Genomic DNA, 8506 nt, shown 5'->3' on the forward strand with positions numbered 1-8506 from the left:
GCGCTGTCATTTGGAAGGCAAGCCCTGGGCTCAGTGGAAGAGAGCAAACGCAGAACAATAGTCGCCCGGCGTTGCCGACACTGCCTCTTCCACTGTTTACACCAGCCTGGACACCTACACATCTGTCTGACACATTGGGGACACATTGGGGAGTTCACCCTCATCCGCCCTTTTGGCCTGCACCATCATGCGCCTCTTCCCAGCCACTCCCCATCTCCCAGGCGTTTCATTGCAGGCAGAAGTACAGCGCAAGCCACCCACATGCCCAAGCATTTAACGGCCTCATCGAAAAACTGCTGGCCCTGGGGATGTTGGCGTTTATGCTTCTGGATACCCAGGCCTTCCGTCAGCAGATGGCAGCTGGGGCACCTCCCTATGCTGGGCCTAGCCATTACTACTTCCCTTGGTGTGCTGTCCCTGCCTTGCACCTGCATGTGTCCCATAACATCAGTCGGGCCCAGAGCTCCGCGCTTTGCTGCAAGGTCCACTTGACCACCGACGCATCGACAAGTGCCTGTGGTCAGGGATGTTGCTTATCTTTAATGACAGGCAGGGTGAATGTAGTGGAGTCTGGGCCCTCCCAGTCCAAAATTCATGGCAGGAGTTATCTGAAAGCCTACTGCGCTGCAACCTCCACCCCAGCTACTAGTGGCAAATGCTGTAACACTGGTGTGGGGAGATGTCAGCAGGACGTGCCGAAGCTCATCAGCTTGGGGGACAGTCAGCACAGTGCCTCCGAGGTCAGGGATGCCATCCTGCCTGAGATGGCAATGTGTTTTTCCCTGCTGCACCTGGGGCCAGGCATTTTTGCGTATGTGATAATGGCTGGAACCTGGTAGCAGATCTGGAGCTTGCCAGACTCAAACACGGTCCACACATGGCCCACGTTTTCAACTTGTTGGTGCCATGTTTCTTTGAAACCTACACCATTGTGCCTGATATACTGGTCAAAGTGCGGCCATTTTCGTAAGTGAGAAGTAGCCTCTGCTAGGCTGAAAACATTCAGAGCACACTCCTCTCATCTTCACATCGTTGGCTGGTGGAGGAAGATGAGGGGGATGAAGTGGCATTTCATGTCCCTGTCCCACACGAGGCTAGAGGGTGCAGTTCAGTGCATCCCATTGCTTCACCACAGATGGTGTGAAGGGGAGTGTAAATGGAGGAAATGGAGAGTGACCCTTACAGTTGGGGGCAGCAAAGTCATGCCAAGTAACACACTGGCACACATGGCTGACTTCATGTTGGGTTGCTTTTCAAGAGACAATCGCATAGTCCACATCATGGAGAGCAAACAATACTGGATTGAACAAAAAATTGGATTGAGCTGATATAGCCTGACTGAATTTCTGGGTCGCCCACCTAAGTTTTGGGGTTACACACCATGAAAAACTGAAAAGAGCGGACATAGCCTGACTGAAATTCTGTCTCTCCCACCTAGGTTTTGGGAGTAGACACCTTGGATATCTGGATTGAGCGTACATAGCCTGACCTAATTGCTCTGAACCCTTGTTTTTGGGGTTACACAGCCTAAAAAGCTGGTTTGCTCGTATTTAGCAAGAAGTAACTGCTGTGGATCGCTGCTATTTTTCAGAACACACCAAAATTCAAGGCTTTTTCCAGCTCTATATGAACTAGTCACTGCTGTGGATTCTGGCTATTCTGTGTGCGGACAGCAAAAAATGAAAGCTGTTTCTCCGCTATATATGAACTTGTATCTGTTGTGTATCCCTGTTTTCCACCATCCGGGGACAGCTGGACTGATGTCCCTACAGTGTATAGCTCTGAGAAGAGCTGTTGGTTTTCTTCTTTAGTTCTTCCCTGCCTATCTGAAGCTAATCGCTATCTAGCCCTCAGCGAATAGGGCGGCGGCCGTTCTTATAAATGGGAGGTCACCTGATTTCGGCAGCCAATCGGTTTTTTCAATTTTTTTCATTGCCTCCATTGTTGTAGTTCCTGTCCCACCTCCTCTGCACAGTTATTGGTGAAAAAAACGCACCAGGGAAGGTGGGAGGGGATGCAAATTTTTACTGTGTATGCGGCCTGGTATTCGATTGTGAACGAATACACCGAACGCCATGATATTCGATCGAATACCTATTTGATCGAACGGCATTCGCTCATCTCTAGTCACTAACATAAACTTCTTTTTAAGGAGTAGCTTTCTGCTCACCCCTTGCTTGCTGCTCACCCTGGCTTTAACCTTAATCTAGTGGCTCTCTCAGCTCTGTGAGCGAAGGTTATGTGCCCTTATAGAAGTAAACGTCAGGAAGCAGTGAGGTTCTGAGATATGATTGGTGATTGGGGCCCCTGCAGTGTGACTGAGAAGATAGGGCCCAGGGATGAAGGATACTGAGTGGCCTGACTCTACATGTAGACGTCTTCTCAGCCACCCAGTGTGTCTACTGATAGAAAGTTTCCCCAGTACATTATACTGACACGTAGTCTGGTTGTGATGTGTTTTACACCTGTCATTGTGATCGTATTACATTCTATTCTTTTATTTCAGTATTACATACCTCCCAACTTTTGAAGAAACGAAAGAGGGACAAAATGTGCGGCGCGCTAAGCGGCAAATTTAGCCCCGCCCACTTTTGTGTTGACTCCGCCCACTCGTTAATTTTTCATGTGCCCGCACACAGTATAATCCTCCGACAGTCACCTGTAAATTATATGTCCCCCCTCTATCTCTCCCCCAGTTTCATATACACCCTTCATCTGCCCCCAGTTTCATGTCCCCCTTCCATCTCTGCCCCCAGATTCATGTCCCCACATCTCTGCCCCCAGTTTTATGTCCCCTCCATCTCTGCCCCCAGATTCATGTCCCCACATCTCTGCCCCCAGTTTCATGTCCCCTCCATCTCTGCCCCCAGATTCATGTCCCCACATCTCTGCCCCCAGATTCATGTCCCCCCTCCATCTCTGCCCCCAGATTCATGTCCCCCCTCCATCTCTGCCCCCAGATTCATGTCCCCCATCTCTGCCCCCAGAATCATGTCCCCCATCTCTGCCCCCAGATTCATGTCTCCACATCTCTGCCCCCAGATTTATGTCCCCATCTCTGCCCTCAGATTCATGTCCCCCATCTCTTCCCCCAGATTCATGTCCTCTCCATCTCTGCCCCCAGATTCATGTCCTCTCCATCTCTGCCCCCAGATTCATGTCCCCCCATCTCTGCCCTCAGATTCATGTCCCACATCTCTGCCCCCAGATTCATGTCCCACATCTCTGCCCCCAGATTCATGTCCCCTATCTCTGCCCTCAGATTCATGTCCCCCCATCTCTGCCCCCAGATTCATGTCCCACATCTCTGCCCTCAGATTTATGTCCCCTATCTCTGCCCTCAGATTCATGTCCCCCCCATCTCTGCCCCCAGATTCATGTCCCACAACTCTGCCCCAGTGTCATATCCCCCCATCTCTGCCCCAGTGTCATTCCGTCCTCTCCATCTCTGCCCCCAGTGTCATGCCGTCCTCTCCTTCATCTGCCCCCAGATTCACGTTCCACCTCCACATTAAACTTACCTTCTCCTCCGCTCCCTCGCCGCTCTCTGCGCGCCTCTCTCGCTGACACATATGCGGCTGAAGCGAGGAGCTGACCTGTGTCAGCTCCTCGCTTCGCCGCTGCCGCCGGCTCCTGGTTTGCAGACGCGATGTGACACATCGATGTGTTACATCGCGTCTACAAGCCAGTAGCAGCGGCGAAGCGAAGAGCTGACACAGGTCAGCTCCTCGCTTCAGCCGCATATGTGTCAGCGAGAGAGACACGCAGCGGCGAAGCGAGGAGCTGACCTGTGTCAGCTCCTTCCTTCAGCCGCATGTGTCAGCGAGAGAGGCGCGCAGTGGCGAAGCGAGGAGCTGACCTGTGTCAGCTCCTTGCTTCAGCCGCATATGTGCTCAACTCAGATCTGCGTCCTCTGGATGCAGATCTGAGTTGAAATCGGGACATACCTCCCTCCAACCGGGACCGCGGGACATGTCACCCAAATCGTGACTGTCCCGCGGAAATCGGGACGGTTGGGAGGTATGGTATTATCTTGATTGTATATTTTGGGATTTCCTCTCCTGGCAGAGACATCCAGTCCCCGAGTGACTTATTACTGAACACAAACAGATATAATAATAATAGCCCCGGCCCATCTAATAATTACATGTAACACAATATATAAGGCGTCTTAATACTCGGTATCTCGTGGTCTGCTTATGCCGTGTGGAGATTCTGCCGTCACATTTCTTTCTTCATTTACCATAATAGATGGAAGACATTTTTTGATTATTTTTATATCTAAGAATTTATCTTGATGTTTGGAAAATTCTGTAGTTGAGAGACAAGACATGAGGCCAAGTGTAAGGTCTGATGATGGATGGGAAATATTAACATTTCAATATTGATTACAAAAGTGCTTCAATGTAGCAGCTCTAAAAAAAAAATCTGAGAATATTTTTGTTTTTGCCCTTCTGCAGTTACATTTCTGTTGTAATTTTTGGATGAGAAGAATCAAAGGTGAAAAGAAATTGTATAAGTCTCCACACACCTGAAAAGGTGGTCTCTCCCTAAGGATAGACGTTATCCCCACAATCTGGTCTCTCGGCCTCTCACTTCTACCAAATCAGTTCTCTCTAGACTGTGCTGATGAAGTCCAACCAGACGGAAACAGTGCCGTCCGTAGCTGAGAAATTGATTTGGTTATAACCCCGCATTATGCAGTAAAGACTTCTGGGAAAGTCGGGCATGTTGTTCAGGGTGCTTCCCATAGAGGGCAGCATAACAGAGGCACTGTCTCCCTGTTTACATCTTGGGAGACAGATTTGCATATTCTTCTGACGTTCTTGCAGAATTTGCACAGGTTTCCCAGCTACTAGATCAATGCTATACATCCATGATAACATTGGTCAGGAGTCCTGGCCTAACTATATGGTCACAGCTAAGACTGGGGTCACAAATTGTAAATTTATGACCCCTGCCCTCTGGTGCTCTGGAGTGGTGTATTTATGATACTCATCCTTCCATTGTCAGAAAGGGAGATAGTAACTCTTTCTTGGTAGCTGATCGGTAGCCCAAAGTCAGGAATGGGTTCTCAGTGGGAAGCTCTGGCACAAAAGAGGGCATCTTTACTATATGGGCGCACCAATGGGATGGAAATGATGGGAAGTTTGTCTGCACACTTGTCATGAACAAGTCTTCGGGGTGGTCTAGACCCAGACAGAGGAAGGAAGTGAAATATAAACACTTCAAAATAGCATGTATGTATGATGGTGTGGGGAGAAGTTGTGCAATTTGAGCTTGTGAACACGGGCCCATGAATCTCTAGTTACAACCATGGCCGGCAGAGTGACCATTGTCAAAATGAAGATACTCTTCTTATAGTTTCCAAAGATGATAATTGATCTCCAATTAAATAAAGGATTCTAATATATCTTGAAACCAATTCAATACAATATCATGATCTGCCTACAAAAGCCTTGAAAGAGTGCAATCCCCCCTCCGACACTGGGTAGTCACACGTAGACATACATAGGATAGCCCCTTAATATACAGAGATCTGAAGATGTCCAATCAATAGGACAAGTAAGGGAGGACATATGTACAATTCCTCAAAAACAAAAAGAATTAATGTAAACATAAGCAAGCAAGTAACCAAGAGTTCAATTCACAATGACTAGACCATGGTCCGGGGGTGGTCTGGGCATCACAGCTCTCAAAAATATCATTCAGTAGTTTTATTAGACCAAATGAATACTTGGTGGAGCCTAAGAGATGGACTGAGATAGAACAGGTGTCCTTGGGTCGCACTTCAACCTCTCCCTCAAGTCAGGCATGCCCCATGTACCCCACTGCTAAGCATGGAGGCCTCATGGACGTTCTTCTTCCTAACATCTTCCAGCACCGATCTACTAGGAATGATACTTGTACCACTGGTTTGCCTCAATATATCTACCAGACATGAACATTGATAATTGGATTTCCAATGGATTGGCTTTACCATATATAAATTTACTTCCATTGTCTGAAAATATAAATTATACCCAAGGGTCTAAATATCTGCTAATAAGACGTCATCTACTAATGGGGATGGAGCATTTACTTACATCACTGTGTATATAAAAACACATCCCATTGTTCATGGAACAGGTGGATGAACCTCGTAAATATTCAAGAAATGAATCTTATGAGGTTTCCCATCTCTACTGACCACATGGTCTACTCCAACTCCAGGTATGGAGACCACAGAATCCCTCCTTGTACAGGTGTCTGTATTGTCCTCCCCTTTCCATCAGTTGGATCAGTCTATTGACTCAATCCCATATAGCAGCTGGGGCCATATTGTGTATGTCAGGTCTTTCCCGTCTGAGCCTTTGGCTTTGGTCCTCTACTACATGTTACTATTCTATTTGCCTTGTTGCCCCTGTGTAACTTAAAAAATCTTTAATAAAAGTCTAAAATTAAAAATAAATAAATAAATAAATAATAGAAAGATTCTGAATAATATTCCTTTACAAATTTGAATTCCTTTAAGACGATATTTCAATCGGTTAATTAGAATTATTTTGCGTCTTGTGTCTGTACACCGGGGAACCTCGGGAGGATCTCTATGGAATCCCCAGATATAGCTCCTTCTACACATGAAGGTATAAATGGCTGTGTTACCAGCTTTATACAATTCTTTGCCTATTCCTTCGGCTGCACCGATATGTGTGAGACGTCTTATACTCTAAGGACAATACATTAAGGCTTTGGCTCTGACATTCTAAGACGTACAGGGTTTTATCACCCACACACACGGACATTGTACACACTGCAGATACAGCGGAGGTAAGCCGACCTGCACCGGACATCAGTCTAACGTAAATGTAGTAACGTCTCTATACAACAGACATGATATAAGATGAAAAGGAACCGTTCTAGATGGTCAGTGTCTGCTAAATATTAGTAAATACGATGCTGCACATAAGAGCGTTGGATTGGATGTCAGCCATTATTGATAATGTAGCGTCCAGGTAGAACACTACTAAAGGGTTAATAAGCAGGTACCTGAGCGCTCCACCTTTATTACATGTTACTGCTGTTATCTGGTAGTTTACAGGCTGAGGCTGTAACACTGTGACAGAAGAAAACAGTGACGACCTCCATGAGAGTGTGAACTGGGCATCAGCGAGGCAACAAAAACTCAGCTGAGAATCTATAGTCTGTGATACTGGAGATGAAATGTACCGAGCCCTGGCAAGAACTAACCAAGCCAAAGGGGCCACACAGTGGCTCATTGGTTAGCACTGCAGCCTTGCAGCGCTTGGTCCTGGTGTTCAAATCCCACCAAGGGCAAAAACCATCTGCAAGGAATGTGTATGTTCTCCCCATGTTTGCATGGATTTCCATCCCATATTCCAAAGACATACTGATAGAGAAAAATGTACATTGTGAGCTCTATGTGGGGCTGTATATGGGGCTCACAAGCTACATTAAAAAACAAAAAAACAAAACTAACTGAGCCTCATACCTATGACGAGATCTATCAGGCTCTCAGCTAGGAGTAGCACCTTTATTGTACCAGTGATGGTAAGGTTATAGAACTGAAAAGAAAGATCACATTTTGAGAGAAGTGAACCTGGGAAGGAGAAAGCAATAGAGATGAGCGAACAGTGTTCTATCGAACACATGTTCGATCGGATATCAGGGTGTTCGCCATGTTCAAATCGAATCGAACACCGCGTGGTAAAGTGCGCCAAAATTCGATTCCCCTCCCACCTTCCCTGGCGCTTTTTTTGCACCAATAACAGCGCAGGGGAGGTGGGACAGGAACTACGACACCAGGGGCATTGAAAAAAATTGGAAAAAGTCATTGGCTGCCGAAATCAGGTGACCTCCATTTTAGACGAATAGTGGATTTCAAATCCGGGTCATATGAGAATGTGAACTTTGTGACTATGAGACAGGGATAGCTGTACAGGCAGGGATAGCTAGGGATAACCTTTATTTAGGGGGGAATGTTATTAAAAATAACTTTTTGGGGCTCTATCGGGGGTGTAATTGTGATTTTTGTGAGATAAACTTTTTCCCATAGGGATGCATTGGCCAGCGCTGATTGGCCGAATTCTGTACTCTGGCCAATCAGCGCTGGCCAATGCATTCTATTAGCTTGATGAAGCAGAGTGTGCACAAGGGTTCAAGCGCACCCTCGGCTCTGATGTAGCAGAGCCGAGGGTGCACAAGGGTTCAAGTGCACCCTCGGCTCTGCTACATCAGAGCCGAGGGTGCGCTTGAACCCTTGTGCAGCCTCGGCTCTGCTACATCAGAGCCGAGGGTGCGCTTGAACCCTTGTGCAGCCTCGGCTCTGCTACATCAGAGCCGAGGGTGCGCTTGAACCCTTGTGCACACTCTGCTTCATCAAGCTAATAGAATGCATTGGCCAGCGCTGATTGAAGCAGAGCTGAATCTGTGTGCTTAGCTCAACTACTCCACCGGTGTAGTTGAGCTAAACACACACATTCAGCACTGCTTCATCACGCCAATA

This window comes from Leptodactylus fuscus, chromosome 5, assembly GCF_031893055.1.
Source record: "Leptodactylus fuscus isolate aLepFus1 chromosome 5, aLepFus1.hap2, whole genome shotgun sequence".
Lineage (NCBI taxonomy): Eukaryota > Metazoa > Chordata > Amphibia > Anura > Leptodactylidae > Leptodactylus > Leptodactylus fuscus.